This window comes from Anarrhichthys ocellatus, unplaced genomic scaffold (genome assembly GCF_004355925.1).
Source record: "Anarrhichthys ocellatus isolate YVR2014 unplaced genomic scaffold, GSC_Weel_1.0 scaffold7, whole genome shotgun sequence".
NCBI classification, from domain to species: Eukaryota; Metazoa; Chordata; class Actinopteri; order Perciformes; family Anarhichadidae; genus Anarrhichthys; species Anarrhichthys ocellatus.
Genome location: NW_022280037.1, coordinates 9,231,276 through 9,248,043, shown reverse-complemented (window position 1 = coordinate 9,248,043; position 16,768 = coordinate 9,231,276). Strand labels below are relative to the sequence as shown.

The 16,768-nt window shown below is 43.5% G+C and overlaps 1 protein-coding gene across 2 annotated transcripts in view; it reads right to left on the bottom strand.

Moving 5' to 3' along the window:
- The window catches only part of fndc3ba (fibronectin type III domain containing 3Ba), an 84,114-nt gene extending 71,805 nt beyond the window's left edge, over window positions 1-12,309 (bottom strand). For both annotated transcript variants that reach the window (XM_031847470.1, XM_031847471.1), the window contains exon 1: window positions 12,209-12,309. The gene's annotated coding sequence lies outside the window, so the exon portion shown is untranslated. The remainder of the gene's footprint in view (window positions 1-12,208) is intronic.
- Between the last annotated feature and the right edge of the window lie 4,459 nt (window positions 12,310-16,768).

Below are 16,768 nucleotides of genomic sequence, written 5' to 3'. Positions count from 1 at the left end.
CTCCCACTGGCTGACGGGAAGCCATCGGCTCCCTTTATAGGCTGTTGCTGAGGCAGTGGGCGGGAGGAAGTAAAAGCGGAGCTCAAAGAAGTGGCGGTCCATTCCCAGGGATAGACTACAGTTACATAATTTTGCACACACACACACAGGATCAAGACAACACCCTCAACACACAGCGGAACACAAAACAGGATAAGAGAGAAAGAAAGGTGAGAGGCAGCAGAGAAAGAAAAGGAGACAGAGGAGAGAAATTGAGAAGGGGGGAGGGAGAGGGGGAAGGGCGGGGGAGGTGAGGCATCAGTTTTCCTTGAGAACAAAATGAAGAGGAAATGGCTATTTTACACTCAGGTCAGGAGCTGAGGGAGAGTAGCTTCAGTGTCTGAGTGGGACAGAGAGGGAAAGGTTACTTGGTGTATGGTGGAAGATCACCTGCATCGAACCCTAAGCGGAAGAGCAGTGGACCGAAAAAGAGAACTGTGCCAAGAATAAAGTTCTCTCTCTCTCTCTCTCTCTCTCTCACTCACACACACACACACACACGTGACTGGGAGAGCTCTGAAGTTTTGTCAAAAACTAAGCCATTTGGTGTTATTAAATCAATATCATCTGTTGCCTGTCTGTGCAAGGCGGAATTGACAGCAATCTGTTAACTGAGGAGGGAAAGAACAGAAGACAGGAGGAAAGGGGAGAGGAAAGAGGAGAAGAGAGAAAATGGGGGGGGGGGGGGGGCGGGGGGGCCGAACGTTGAGTGTGTGTGGAGAAAGAAATGTGTGGAATCCTAATTGTGTTATTGCTCCAGAACAAACATTAGTCCTGCCTGTCATACCACAGACAGCAGGCAGTGAGCAAGAATGTGTGTGTGTGTGTGCGTGTATGCATGCGTGTGTGAGTGAAAGAGACAGAGAAAATTGAATGAGTCCTACAAATTAAGAGAGTTGCTCTCCACTTTTTCCCTGGCTATTCATAAAGGCAGAGCATTCACAATCAGCTGTGTTAAACTGGGAGTTCTGCGTTAGCCGTTAGCTTCCCACTAGGACGGCGCCGCTAGCTCCAGCAGATGTGTGCATCTGCCAGCGAGCCCTCCCTCCTGCAGCTGTACGGCTGTGGGCTGGCCATGTGTGTGTGTGTGTGGTTGGGCCGGGGGCCAGCAGGCAGTAAACCCACAGTAGAGGCCCTGACAGTCCAATGCTTGCCACGTAGCCACGTAGCAGCGACGTAACTCCAGAGGATAGGAGAGCAGCGAAAGAGGAGACCTATACATCTTCTTCGTGTGAAAAAAAAAGGATGCAAACAGAAGGGAGTCATGTAAGTCATTGGGTGAGAGTCTAAACCGAGGCAACGCAAGCGCTCAAACACACAGAGACAAAGTAACTGAGTGATACCGTTCGTCCCAGTCACAGACATTGACGTTTCCACCAATTACATCAGCCGAGACAGCCAGACTCACGCTGTTTTCCTCCAACTGAGAACTCCTTTGACTTACAGATGTTCGCGGCCTGTTTCCACAAACTGGTGACCACACACACACACACACACACACACACACACACAACTAAATAGTTTACCGACCAGCATAAACATAAGCCCACCCTGTCCTAATCATCATCATTAAATGTTGATGTCATTGTCTTCATTACTTCTATCAGCCTCATCAATGTCTGTAACATCTCTGGCATCTTCATGACTGGTAATACCAAGACCTTCATGATTCCGGTCAGTACGCCAGACTGCCATAACAGAAAGAAATGCCGTTTTGTTGGTGAGCGTTTAATACAGAGGAAGTGGCTATTCTCCCACAAGCACATGAACATGACTCACTCTTCTTCATGGCAGCGCTTCCAGATTTTTCTTCTCCTTTTCTCCCCCTCCTCCCTGTCTCTCTCCCTTCCTCTCTAACACAGCTCAGACTTCTCTCCATCCGATCCAGAGAGGCTGAGGGCTGAGCACTCCGTGGCCCAGAGAAGGAGCACTGAGCCTGAGAAGAGCTCACAGCAAACCCCCTCCCATAGGCCCTGGATCTCCAAGGCTCAGTCTGGCCACACACATGGAGGCTAGTTTGACAAGCCAGGAGACTAAAGGCTGAGTTGGGCTGACTGGTGGGTAGCATGACGGGATGGGGAGATGCACACACAAGCCATCTTGGGTTCTGTCTTGGCATGGCTAGTGTGCTAATAATGTTAAATAACAGCTTGGGTCGTTCCGTCTAAAGTCTACTCAAGGATCGTTAAGATTAGAAAGACAGAACAGGAATAGACAGGGAGAAAACTAAACAGTTGTGGAGTCATTTATTCTTCACATGTGTCAGACAACTTGTTCCTTCAAGGTAATTTCTCCTCTTGTAACCATGGAGATATAAAGCAAGGCGAACTCAACTCCGGTTCATACATTCTCTCTTTGTCTGTCCTTTTCTCTTTTTCAAATTCACATATTCGTAATCACAAAATGATGCACGCTGTGGGCTCCCTTAGGAGGCCTTGGACGTGCGTCAGACATCCATTTACATGCCAGACATGACAAAATGATGCTATCATGACATTATACAGCACCAGCGCTGCATTAGGTCCACATTCTCATCCACGCCTCCTCCATGTGTCCTCGCCCACTACCTAAGTCTTTCCTTTATTGCTGTGTAATGTAGTTGATTTCACGTCGTGCAGCCCTTTAGCAAAAACATGACGTTCTTGCCCCACGGAGCTGGATCCTTTTCAAGTCAGTTTCTCAGATAAGGCAGCGGCTGTGTTGTGCATGACCTTCGCGGTTGCATAGTTTTCACAAAAAAGGACCAGTGACCAATGAACATTAGTAACACTTTGGTTTTCACGCATCAGCACTCGGCCTCTTCCTCTACTCCCTCATCTGCTCCTCCACTCCTCTTCTATCCGTCCCACATCTAGCTTTAACCTGTCTGAGCGCTCCTTCTTCCTCACTCGCTCCCCCCTATCCTCACCCCCACACTGCCGGCCCTACTTCCCAAACAACCCCTCGGCCTTCAAAAGACAGCCCATTCAGAAGGTTTTGGGAGGGAAGGGTGGGGGAGGAGGTTGGTGCAGGCTTCGGGAAGGGTGAGGGGGGGGGGGGGGGGGGGTGCAGGGTTCTCATTCCCGCTAAATTGTCCCGCATGGCTGAGCGTGCTTAGTTTAAACAAACACAGCCACTTCCTCCTCACTGCGCACATCGACACACAGACGCACATAAACACACACCAATTGGGTGCACAGGCATTGCTTGAACTCCATTGCACAGAAACAAGCATGCACACACATATACAAACATACGTACACACAATACATTGTATACCAGTTGGTGGGCAGTGGACAATACTTTCAGCAATGCACTCCAGCTAGTAAACTTTCAGCTGAGCCCAGACTCCACATAAACACCACAGCACTGAAGATCACTTACAGTTCCTCATGAAGGACAGTTGCATGCATATTCAGCATGTTTAGTGTATGGTTTGGCTTCTGTAAGCACAGACTTTTCACTTTTTTGTTTTCTTTAAAAAAGGAAAAACTTTTCTGTACAATCCACAATAAACATCTCAGCTAATGGGTCCCTGAAGTCAAACCTCAAAACCCAAACTCGTACCACAGAATGACACTCAGGGATCAGACACCGGCCACAATATTTGTGTTTGTTTGAGCATGTGTGTGTGTGTGTGTGTGCACACATACAATTATGTACGAGTGTCCAGAAAGAGAGGTGGAAATATGGATGTGTCCAATGTGACTGTTTTAAAATCTTATTGTAAGGTCAGTTTTTTGGGGAATTTAATTAAATCAAGTCAAATTTGTATGCATGCACTTTTACAGGGGGGGAATAATGACAGGAATTTAGTTTTATTTATAGGTGAGAGCAACTACAAAATTTAAGAACGTATTTAGAATACACTAGAGCTGCAAAATTGGCAACGTTTGATGGTTTCACATACCTACAATATGAATATTAGCTGCTATTATTGGTCTTACTCTCTAGCAAATAGAATATTATTGGATTTTTGGACAGTTGGTTGGACAAAACAAGACATTTGATAATGTCAACCCGTTTTCTAGGATATTGCGATGGCCCCTTTTCAATGTTTTCTGATCAATCAATCAGTAGGCAGTTAGTAACTACAATGGCACCCCTCCTGTTCATTATAGGCATGAAATATTGCAACATACAGCTGACTAAACACCAAGTAAAATATGTAGCAAATCACAGTTTATATAGAGGGCTTAGAGTCAGAGGTGCATGACATGTATAATGTAAACGAATATTAAGAGAAGTCCAAATCATTCTTCTGTTGTTTTTTGGAGTTTATTGTAAAGAGCTATGACCTACAATCATTATAATCAGCTCTGTGTTAGTGAAGGAGGAGTGAAGGTGGACTACCACCGAGTCCAGACAATAGGCCCACATTCCGTGCCAGTGGACCTGCTGCCGTCCAGGCCTGCACACACAGCATGTCTCTGCCACTAATGCCGAGCTCCATCAGGGCTGCATGCCATGAGTCTTAATTAAGACAGCTACGCCAAGTCAAGAAGTGAATTCTACTCCCCCTCTCTCACTCTCTCACACACTCACACACACACACACACGAGCATGTAGAAGGAGACAAACCACCAAGAGACAATCACTATATCAGTTTTGCTCAGTGGGTAAAGTGTTGCGAGTGTGTGTGGGTGCTGAGAGAGAAAGACTATTTAGTCACACCTACATGAGAAACCTGTCTCCTCTCTCACAGACAAGACAACAACTGAGTCTGAGAGATGTTCATGCACACACACAAACACACACACACACACACACACACACACAGCTGTTAAATGCACAACAGAGCAAGCAAATCATGAATGAAGGGTACTTTACATGCCTAACTCCATCATGTGCATGTGTGTGTGTGTCTGTATACATGTGTATAGAGCAGACAATAATGTTTAATTCATTAAAAGAAAACTCAACGGGGCAGTAAAATGAGAGAGGACACTTCTGGGAATAGCAAACCAATGGAAAGTGTACATACAATCACTTGCTCCCTAACATCAAACACATATATATATATATATAACACCCCTCCCCACAGCCTAGGGTCATAAGGTCACATTCCTCCTCCTCAATCAGCCTCAGGATTTCACACACTAGTTCAGGGACGTGGGTGTGTGAGTGTGTGTTTCTGCCTGCCTGCGTGTGTGGGTGGATGTGTGTTTGGGATGTTTCAGTGATCTGTGGGGGGTCCAGGCTTGAGTGCAAGGAGGGGAGAAGTGAGGGAAAGTAGGGGAGGCCATGTCCACACCAAGCCGGATAAATCCCAAAGGCATTTTCTTTTTAAAAACTATCTTCAAAGTTAATTAGGTTTTTTCTGTAACAATGACGCATGCATAGACTCATCAGCTGCTCTTGTATCAGAAAGGTTAAGTGGCCCAACCTTCTACCGCCTCCAATTCTCCTGTGATCACTCAACAGTTGGTAGAGCCAATAACTCAATACAGGTGTATTTAAGTCATGATTTGATGGACGTCTCAGTCAAGCAGCGCAAGAATTACAGTTGGATGTGGTAAACGGGTATTTATGAGCTGTGATCACTATTCAACATTCTTTTGTACACAGAGACATGACAGTGGAACCTGCTTTTATGGAATGAAGCTTTAGCTATTTACCTCCTAGTTTTGAATTTCAATTTGCATGGTTTTGAAAACTACCTAAGATTGCCAGCGTGGATGAAGTGCATGAGCGGGGTTTTTTTTTTTTTCAATGATTTATTATACTTGTGGAAACGGGCTGCGAGTGGCAAATGAACAAGAAGGAGAAATGATCGGTATGTGGGGCTGGGACGGGTGGGGGAAGACAGGGGGAGAGGAGGGGAGGGAGGGGTCGAAGTGTGTCTGCGTTTAACAAGGCAAAGCAATAAAACATGTGGCTTCGCATTAAAGAACACCTACTTCCTCCTTGAGCAGAACCCTCAACTCTGGTCCTGCACACCCGCCAACACTTGTGTACAACATCCACACACACACACAGTACATACACACAGAAAGAAGGATACTTGAAAATATGTGTGTGCCAGTTCCAATTCCAGCCATTTAACGATCACAAATATAACCAGTTGTAGATTAAATTCCACACACGTGAACCCAAGCCCACAGCAGACTCAAGACACTTGAGATACACACTCGAGACGCTCACAGACGGGCTTAAAAACAGCCATTAACGACTGGCGGAACTTTCCATGGGCCTGCCAACTAGCAACATCAACACGCCTGGCATGCTAATGCAGGCACGTAAAGTTTACTGCGTGTGTGTGCGTGCGTGTGTGTGCGTGGTCAGCTGGATGAAGGGATCAAGCGTGCACCTGTACACACACAGAGCACCAACTTAACACACAGGCATGAATCATATACACACACACACACACACACACACACACACACACACACACACACACACCAGTGGGGAGCTCTTCAACAAGCTGTTTCTATGGATGATTCGCCTGAGGAATTGTGCAAGGGCACGGGCAGGACAGGGCAGCTTTTCTGCAAGCATGCATGCATGTATCCACAAAACTTTACCGACTTACAAGAACTCGACAGCCCAATTACTGGATTCCAAACAAGTTATCTATTCGTCATCATCATTCATATTTCATCATCTGCTGCTCCAAGCCGCAAATGTCACTCTTGCCTTTCCCTGTGCCGCACAGCGCTGCCAAGACCTTCCAAATGACACCAAGCGATGAGCAATGAATCAAATCAGCAACGAGAGAAGTGAAAGTATTTGGTGAAGTCAGGCGTTGCATCATGTGCAAACTGTGTTCTGTATTCAAAATATTGCAGATTGCACTGTAACTGTACTATTACTGAAGTATTGCCTATAGTTAACATATGACACACCTCATTTTTATCTGTATAAATGTGTCATTTTTCAATGATAGATCTCCGTAATTACTCTTTTATCCGTCTTTGTCCGTTATACAAAAGTAAGGCTACAACTAATGACTCTTTTCATCGTGGTTAAATCTACCGTATATTCTATTCATTAACAGATGAATCCCCTGGTCTGGTTGAAAATTGTTGCCACTAGATTTCATGCCTTCGTTCCAAAAGTTCCATGCAAATGCAACAACACATTATATTGATCAAGATTTCAAAACAGGTATCACAACAACATCAACATCAGTGCGCAGATCTTTGGGTTTTGGACTGTAGAACAAGACGTTTGAAGCTATCAAATAAGTGAATGACATGCCGAGTCTCTTGTTATGATGACACGGCTCACTTGAAACTGAATTGTGCCCTAAAGAGTGTTACGATTTTGTTAGCAAAAAGTTTAGGATAGCTGAGAGGTTCAGTGACATTAAATGACAGTCTGGGGAGTTTTATACTTAATGTCAGCGATGATAGTCTGTCAGAGCAGATGAGATGAGAGGAGAGGAGAGGGCAATGAGAAAGGAGAGAGGGGGAAGGAGACAGGGAGCAGAGAAGTTGAAAGGGTTCTTTTATCTTCTTCTAAATCAACCGTCAACAATGCAGGAAATTATCAAGGGAGACAAAAAAAAAAGTGGAGACGGGCACTGGAGAACGAGAGAAAGAGGGAGGAAGGAAGGGAGGGAGGAAGAAAGAAAGAGAGGAGGAGGGTAAACATTACAGCTCTGTGCCAAGCAAACATGAGATGCTGGGATACTTCAACAAAAAGCCAGCGCTCATATGGGAGAGAAAGAGACACCAAGAAGCCAAGGAGGGAGAGAGCATGCAGGAGAGAGACAGCTAGGCGACCGGCAGAGTAACAAAAAGCTGGGAAATGGAAAGCGAAAGCATCAAGCAGAAGACAACAAGCAGCTGTCGTGAGATACAACAAAGGGGTTTTTTTCTGTTTGGGACTTCACACTTACGTGCAGCTCTTACTTGAAATGTGTTTACATGGTAAAACTTATTGCCTGGAAGTTTAGTTTGACTAAAGTGTAGATCATCAAATCAAAATGAAACAGGAAACTACCCGAACAGCTAATGTAAGACACTTCATTCTCTCGTACACAAAAACATAACAAAACGAACCAAGAACTTTACCCTAACCTGCATAAGAACACTCTACATCATTCAACACAGCGCCAAAAACAACTACCGCAAACTTTCCAAATGAGTCTGTACAATCCACTATGTGTGCGTTCACAGTTTGTCAAAGGAGCAACGTCACGGTGACATATCATCATTCATTGATGAATACAAACAGTATGAAGCTCAATATCATTGCCACAATGAGAAATTGTATTACTTTCTTAAAAAGCTTTTTATCAATCAACACAGCTGAAAAAATAAGTTGATGGACAGGAAATGAATCTGCAACTATTTTGATAATTGATTAACTATTAATATAACTTTAAAAGCCAAGATTCTGAGCATTAGCTGCTTACAGTTTCTACAACGTGAGGATTTGTCAGTTTTTGACTGTCGATCGATAAAATGACGGATTAATTGAGAAAATAAATGGCAGATTTATCAGGAAATTGTTGCATGGCATGAAGATTTCTGTCATCTTAATAAAGCCACCTTTTTTAATATAAATGAAAGATTGGGTTGGTGTCCCCTCTAGAGCTCCACTGCACTCCATCATATGTCACAGCAGCAGCAGCAGAGACGGTTTTCAAGGCAAACCGCTCCACCACAGGTTGAAGCCACGTGCTTTACTGTGCATCATCAAGACAGAAAGGTTTCAGGGTCGAGCGGAAGAAAAAAAAAACAAAAAAAACTGCAGAAATTCTCCTCCTGCACCGCAGGCATCGACCCCTTGACCTCACTGAACAGGAACAACGCCAAACATCCAACCCACTAATAAGTAAAACCTCCTAACGAGCAGGAAGCAGGAAGCCGCTCGCTCACTAGAGCAAACCACACCTTTTTATTATAGGTTAATCTGATGATTATTGTAAAAATTACCAATTAATAGCATATTGCTTTGTGTCTCTCAGGAATAACTATCAATGCCTTCAAAAATGTTTGGCACTAACACATCAGAAGGGTACAGCAGCACTGCTCAGTAACACTGCCCCTCTGATAACATGTTCGAGGTCACCACTCACTCACTCACACACACAATGGCCGGCATCACCCTGTCCCTTCCCTGACCCCATTTGGACCAGGCGTACCTGAAGGTTTTACAGCGCCGACAGCGAACCACAAGCCGCTGCGGGTAGAAAAGCGGAGAACCCAGATTATGCCTGAGGTCAGACGGAGACAGATGCTCTTGGCATCACGAGTCCTTATGAAACATGGGAACAACTTCCTCATCGCACTTAGAATAACCGGTCTCAGAATAATAGAGGCAAAACACAGCCAGTCCATCAGACCTGGGTCCCTACGGTAAGGTGTGAAACTTTGATTACATTCAGTAAAGCACAATAAATTCACTTTCTAATGATATCCTCGGAATTCTTGAGACCCATTAACCAATCCTGGTTCGGGCACTTTAGTGGACTAAAACAAACTGAGAAACTGATTACGTGGGACCAAACAAAAGCAGCTGCAAAGTCACATTTGTTCCATGTGGTGACGCACCGTCACACAGACGGACACAGCTGAGTGAGTTGTACCTGAGTGACAGAGCCGTAATGGTTGCAGAGCGCAGGTCGTTAACTTACATAAGGCATCGTTCTACCCTTTGCCTATTCATGTGGAAGACAGAGGAAGGCCAAAGCAACAATGACTCCCTCCTTCAACCTGACTCCAGTCTGAACGCCGGTTCTTTCTGCTCCCTTATATAATTGCAGTGTATTTTTTTTTTTTTAAACACAGAAGAAGGGGATTTTACAAGAGGCAGACTAAAACTGGGAGAGGAAATTCACTTGCTAGCAATTGCATCAGTTTGGGTGCAAACCCCTGCTTACATTATGCTGTTTTACATCCTCTAGCACCGCATTCCTGGCTTTCCACACTGCCAACTCCACTCAAACATACAGTACAGAGACGCATAAAAAAAAATGCACAAGGCCTGTCATTACAAACACTGGAATAAGAGTTTTCATCCAAACTTTTTATTGAATTTGCTATGAATACAAGGACAACACAACGGGGCGTTCAGAACCTTTTCAAAAGTCGACCTGTGAGCTTTGTTTACATTCTCATTGTGTCTAAATGTTGAAACCAAAGAGGCTTAACTTTCAGTGTACAGTGATAGAAACCTCTTTCAGCTCGTGTTAAGAGAGATATGGGTGTCGTACTTGACCTGTAAAAAAAAAAAAAACACAGCTTCGATAATATGGATTGCACTTCTCCTTTGTGATCTGCAATGCACCAACCAACAGCTTGTTCACTTGGTGGATCAATTGCAAAACCCAACAGTTAGTATTTGCTTCACACACACTCGAGCTGCAGACACTAAACTTCCTGGGGCTCCAAACCAGAGCCGTCGCAATCTGAAATCCTATTTTTCCTGTTAGGTAAGTGTTGGCGTCTGAGTTAGGGCCTGATTTAGAAATGAGACATTTTGAAGGACTTTAAGGAGAGAAACGTATACTTTCAACTAAAGAGATTTCAAAAAGAAGGAAAAAAAAGGCTAGTCTCCATCTACTGGTCATGCCTTGGCTTATTGTCCGTAGCCTAAACTTTTGATGCTGAGACTTTTTGATGCCTCAGACTTGTGGAAGCAAAATAAATTGGCCATTCATGCGCCACAGAGAGAATTCATTTGCTCTCACCTAAACCTAAAGGCACCTTTTCAGCGGGTAGCCAATCATTTCGTCCCCCCCTGACCACCCAAAAAAAAAAAGTCCGATATCAGTTTTTCACAGAAAAATAAATAAATTACATGGCCACATCAGCCTTTCACCAAAGGAATGTCATCTGACGTCATGTATTTGGGATCGGATTTCTCCCTCTCTTCCTTCTCTCTCCCCTGAAAAAAAGTAAGCGCACGCTTGCGGGCGCTTGTGTGTGTGTTTGAAGTGTTAGGTTCTTTTTTCCCCCTATCCTATATTCTCCAATGTGCCCACTGGATCCAGAGTCCACAGCAGGGGGATATTCTAAAAGTCATAGCCCCACTTATACCCCACTCCACCGCTAATCATGACAGCATGACAATTAACAGTCCTGTTATTACAATTAAAAAAAAAAAAAAAAAAACTGACGCACAGCCACCAAAATCTGTCTCTCAAGTCATCTTTCGCATCCTAAAATTCCCGAGCTACAGCTGCCACATCTCTTGTCTCCTCTTCGCTGGCGGACTAAAGGACTTCTGCTACGGCGCTGTCCTTCCCTGCGAGCATACGTGGAAGGCAGATAATCGATCGCTCCAAAGCAGGAGACCAATGTTTGATCTCCACGTCTGCATCAGAGAGGCTGAGAGGGAGATTTGTCTTCCCTGCACAAACAGACAGACACGTAGTCATTTCTGAGAGAGAGAGGGGGAGGGGGGGGGGGGAGAGAGAGAGAGAGAGAGAGAGAGAGAGAGAGAGACTGGCTGGAAGGAATGCTAGGATATGCTGGAGTTGGGATTTTTGACCCTTTTTCCTGCATTCTGCAATCACACACAAACTCTATTGAAAGTCCTTTTAACACGACCCCTATCACCATTGTTCAACAGTTACCCAAATGCATTATAACCCCCTACAGCGCTAACTATAGGATTCTCCAACCCCCCCCCCCCCTGTCAAATGTGACTGCCTCAGCATCTTCCAATAGCGACTTATTTTCCAGCTATAAAAGTGTTCATTTCCTGATTTTGAGCAGCTCCAACACGACCGACCTATTTCCAGAAAAAGCAAGTCAACAACTGCGATTTGTTGCATACACAGGGAAAATAGGGAGAAGGGGCTTTCTCCTGTTGCGCACTCACTCCATCTGAAGTCCTCGGATACAAAAACACATTCTTTCGTGAAAGCTGAGAATCCGGGACCACAAAGAGCAGACTCTGAACGCAAAACGTTCCCTTTCGACTTGTGTGGAAAAACTAACACGATGATTCCCCTTAAGTTTAGCGTTTAACTTCGTTTTAAAATAAACGGGGACATTTTGCCCAAAAAGTTTCGATTCACCCCCCCTCAGCAGGAGCGGAGCCGTTTTCCTTTTTCCTTTGCGCTGGCCAAGTGGCCCAGACTGCCGGCGTCAGCGCTCAAGCTCTCCAAACTCACACACACACTCACTCACAGACACGCACTTCTAAAACTTTTTCTCCATCGGACGCCATTCTCGTCTTTTTTTGCGGGGTGGCTTCGCCCCGTAAGAGAAGTGTAAAGAGAACTCACCTCGCTGCAATAAAAAAGTCTTCAAACAGACGGGGCTGCGTGTTTTTTTATTCCCAGGGTCGGGTCTTGCCTGTCTGCTGGCGCGGCGCAACGCGTACTGGGAGACTCCGCCATGTCAATCAAAACGCGACGCACATGTAGGTCAGAGCCCGCCTCCTTTTTTTACCGTAATACACTGCGCATGTAAAAAAAAAGCCTAAACAGAGGGCAGAGCTGCTCATTCACCTGTGTGTCAGAGGAAATCTGCAGGCTCGTCTTTTCCAGCAGGGTGGGTATTTCGAAGGCAATAAAAACAAGGTGATTTTCGACCATATCTGAACTAGTTATGATACAATATTTGTATTGTATCCAACTTTGTATTTATATTCATATTAAATGGTGTCCACTCTATAGATTTATTCTGAAAAAAACACTTTGAATCTGTTTTAACAAACAATTCTAATACAAGAAAATTTGTGTTACTATTTTTTTTTGGTGGCTCCTGATCAGGTAGAGGCAGAAAACAACCATTCTGACACCACTACCATTTTTGTTCACTTTATTTTTCAGGTGGAAAAAAACTGTCGGTAAGATGTTGTATCCAGAGCATTTCTGTTATGTCGGGCCAAAAAGGTGGGTGGTGAACTCTTCTGCAAATGAAAGCAAGCTGAATCCGGTTCAGGCTGGTTTATGTTTATCCGTTATCATGACACAGAACCTCTTCATACCAGAACCTACAACAGCAAATGACCTGCTTGACCCGTGTCTCTTTGCACACATTGATCATTTAGCCGACATTTTATCACAACAAGACAAACTAAATTATCAATAATTGTCAAGCTATACTACAACATATAATTGTTCCCTTTGGACATAACATTCTCTAAAGCCCATTTTCTCAAGTGGGTTAGATCTCTGTCCCAGTGCCTCTAAAACAAAGTCCCTCTGGTGGCTGCACTGAACCCCCATGGCCCTCAGCTGACAAGCTCAAGGGTTACAGGTCTAAAATTGGGTTAAAAATCTGTGAAATCTGTGCTGAATTTGGTGCATAGATATGTTGAAAATGACCACAAGGCCTCATGTGTACTGTGCAGGGTAAACTATTCTATCAATAATCTCTATGAACAGTTTCTGGGATCAATACGCTAAATCTGACCTATAGCTGATGGATTGTACCATGAAGAGATTATATCTACATGTAACTGACAGTATTAGGCTTCCTTTAAGTGAAGACATTACAGCACAGTTACATGCATGCACAGTGTTATTATTTGTGTTGGAGGTTATCTAGGCATGTTGGTGCCTGAAATCAAGACATTAACATAAACAGGCACATGTCCGGATCAGAGCATTAAACCTGTTGCATAGTTTCATTACAAACCCACAGTAATGGAAGCACCAACTACTTTTCTAAAGGGATTTCTCGAACATTTCAAAACTAAAATGGGATTAAACTACAGAACAGATGTTATCTAATTTAGAAATATTCAACATCAAGTGTATTTTTCCCTAAATAAGAGGTTGAATGCCTGCAGGATTTTTGACTGATGACTATTGAGAGACATCTCCACTCAGCAGAAAACAGTATAAAAGCTAATTCACTGCACAATATCATCCACATTAGACTCACTGACAGATTCAAATCTGGGTCCCAGACTGGAAAATGTGAGGAAATCATCTAGAGGAGACAATGTTTCATTAACATGGAGCTACATAAAGAAAAAGTGGAAACAACAGAAACAACAAGCTGTTAAAATTAACAACGGGGTTTACGTCTGTTATGTATGTGTTTGTCTCCAACAGTAATCAGCCTCTTTCTTTCTCTATTTTCGAGCAAGCAGACTCAGCCAAATACACCCATTGCCCCTGAGTTCTAGATTTCTCTCTGTTGGCACACACACACACACACATTCCAGCAACTGCACTAAGAAAACAGCCACTGGTGTAATTCTAAGCCAGTAGAAGAAGAAAAAACGGCACTAGATCAGGACAGTGTGCCTGTGAGGAATTAAATCAAATTAAGTTCTGTTCAATAAACACGAATCATCCTCAAGGGGCAATTGATGTGGCAGGCAGAAAACTCCTTCTCACACACCAAAAGTACAGTGCAGGTTGTATACAGTGGGTACAGACAGCCTGTGGAGCCCCCTAACTGCAGAAATAGTGTATGATACCACTTAACCAAACTGGGTCATTTTCAAATTCAGTTTGTTTGGATACATAATGTGATTACATTTTCTGGAAATTCATTTGAGGAGCAGAAATGATCTTGTAATTCAGTCCTTATTTATCTTCAGGAAAGGGGACTAAAATGCACGGAAGTGTCTGCAGTGTATTATTGCATTCGGCTTCAGAATTTCGTTTTTTGAACCCGTCATCATCATAGAGTGTCATTCAATTCATCCACTCAGTAGCTGTCTCTGGTAAGAAATGGCATTACCTAACGAAAAATATCCAATATGTAATCTTAAAAAATGATCCAATGAATAAATAATCCAAATCAAGGTACTTTATGAAATTGATGAACAATAGTAATATAGTAATATGTTGGTTGAGCTTTGATTGAATGTGTCCACTATTCCACTATTCATGGCTGTGTCAACCGCTCAGTCTTCACATTTTTTACCTCATGATCTGTGTATTCAGCAGCTGTCCTGGAGCTTTCAGTCGCATCACATGATCTTCATCAACAGATAAAGTTTTCCCAGTTATCATGGAAATATGGATGTTGAAACTTTCAAGACTTCTTGTCCCTGTTGGTTCAAAAGTTGAATTAACAGTAATATTTATGTTATTTTATGCAATACACTAATGAGGTGAATCTATGTTATCCCTTATTGAGCTCCCCTATTAAATCTGTATTAACCACAAAGGGGACAATGTGGATAAAGAGAAGCAGATGATTTAGGGAAGGGCTCAGGAACTTTACAACATGTGAGAAGTGAATTGTTGTGCAACAGGCGCTGGAACTCAATATCAGGGAGATGTTCCCAGGATTTTGTACAGTGAACTGTGCCAACATAAAAAACAAAACCGATTGATTCAAATAAATCTGTCAACAAAGCCAAAGTGGGGCAACCTTGAGTGACGTATTGGACCTTTGCAGATAGCCAGTCACATTAGATTAGATCTGTGTAGGAGAGTGGATGAGGAAAGACTGGAGGGAGCAGATCTTGGAACAGCAACCCAGCTATTTCCCCTGTATGTCAGGGCCAGGCCTCTACAACCACCAGATGTTTATCACCAACCCAGCTGCTTTCTCTCTCTCCCCATCTTTCTCCCTCTCAGATTTTTTTCTCTCTGAGGCTCTTTAAAAGCAAGCCCTCCCTGTAATCATGCACACTCAGTTCACCAGAGGTCTTTGAAGTAAGTGGAATGTGCCCAGGCATATGATGTGTGCATACATATTCTATATTCTCATGGCACAGAGGAAGCAAAGCAGAGAAAGCAGGGAAAGAGATTGTTGGACTGCAGCCGGTCCTTCGATGTGGTTTTTAAAACGTTGATTATGCCTTTGCCTCGCTCTCACGTGCCTGCTTGTTTGTGTTTATGCATGCATTTATGTGTGTATGTTGTGTCTACGCGAGCGCTTGTGTGCTTATGTTCGATGAAACGCTAGTCGGAGACACCAGGTGACAGATGATAATGGGCGTCTGGCAGCAAAAAAGACTTGAATGGAACATGATGGTTGCGCTTGTGTGTGTGTGTATGTGTGCGTGTGAGTGTGAGTGTGTGAGGTGCTTACTCTCATGGATGTGAGGATGGAATTTGGCTCATCATGAGTTCAAAGGAGTCAACCCAAAGCTCTCTGAATACCAACATGAGCAGGCATGCCTCTCTCTCTCTCTCTCTCTCTTAGTCAACCTCTCTCTAACCCTCACCCCCTCAAATGAGCTGGATCTCATTTGGGATGTGTGTGCCGCTATCACTTAAAAAAAAAACATAATTCCATTATTCTCAGCTTTACATTATGTTACATCACATTGCATCACACCAGTTTCCTCTTTAAATGACAAATTAGTTGAACATTATCAGGAACAGATACCTTTTCATGTGCTTACATGCCACACTGTGCAAATGTTACAATAAACACGGAAACATATTTTTTCTCTGGAAAGAGAGTGGAATTCTTTTATCTGCCTTTTGCTACTGGGTGGGATGTGACAGTTTTGGCAGAATAAATGTTTAATGTAGGCCTACCACTTCTTGACACAGAGTTAATCTCACATTTTAAAGCTTTAATGAGCTGGGAATACACATAATTAAACATTATGTCGAGTCACACCTTCATATAAATGAAAAGGTGACATGTAGATACTACACATATGAACATCTTAGCTGAGCTGCTAGCATGTCAAACATCTGCACATGGTGGCTCTAAATGTTTGGTACCGATATTTGGTATTTCATTTGTGTTATATCTATAATTATCATATTAATATTATCTGTGGTATGTCTCGAACACGCAGGACACTTTCAAAGTCCTTCTGTGTCCGAGCACATCTCGGTGTCTCTCTTTGATAAGATTAGTTTCTTCCAGTTGCTTCCTCACTCTTTTCCAAACAGCTTTATCCAAAGCTC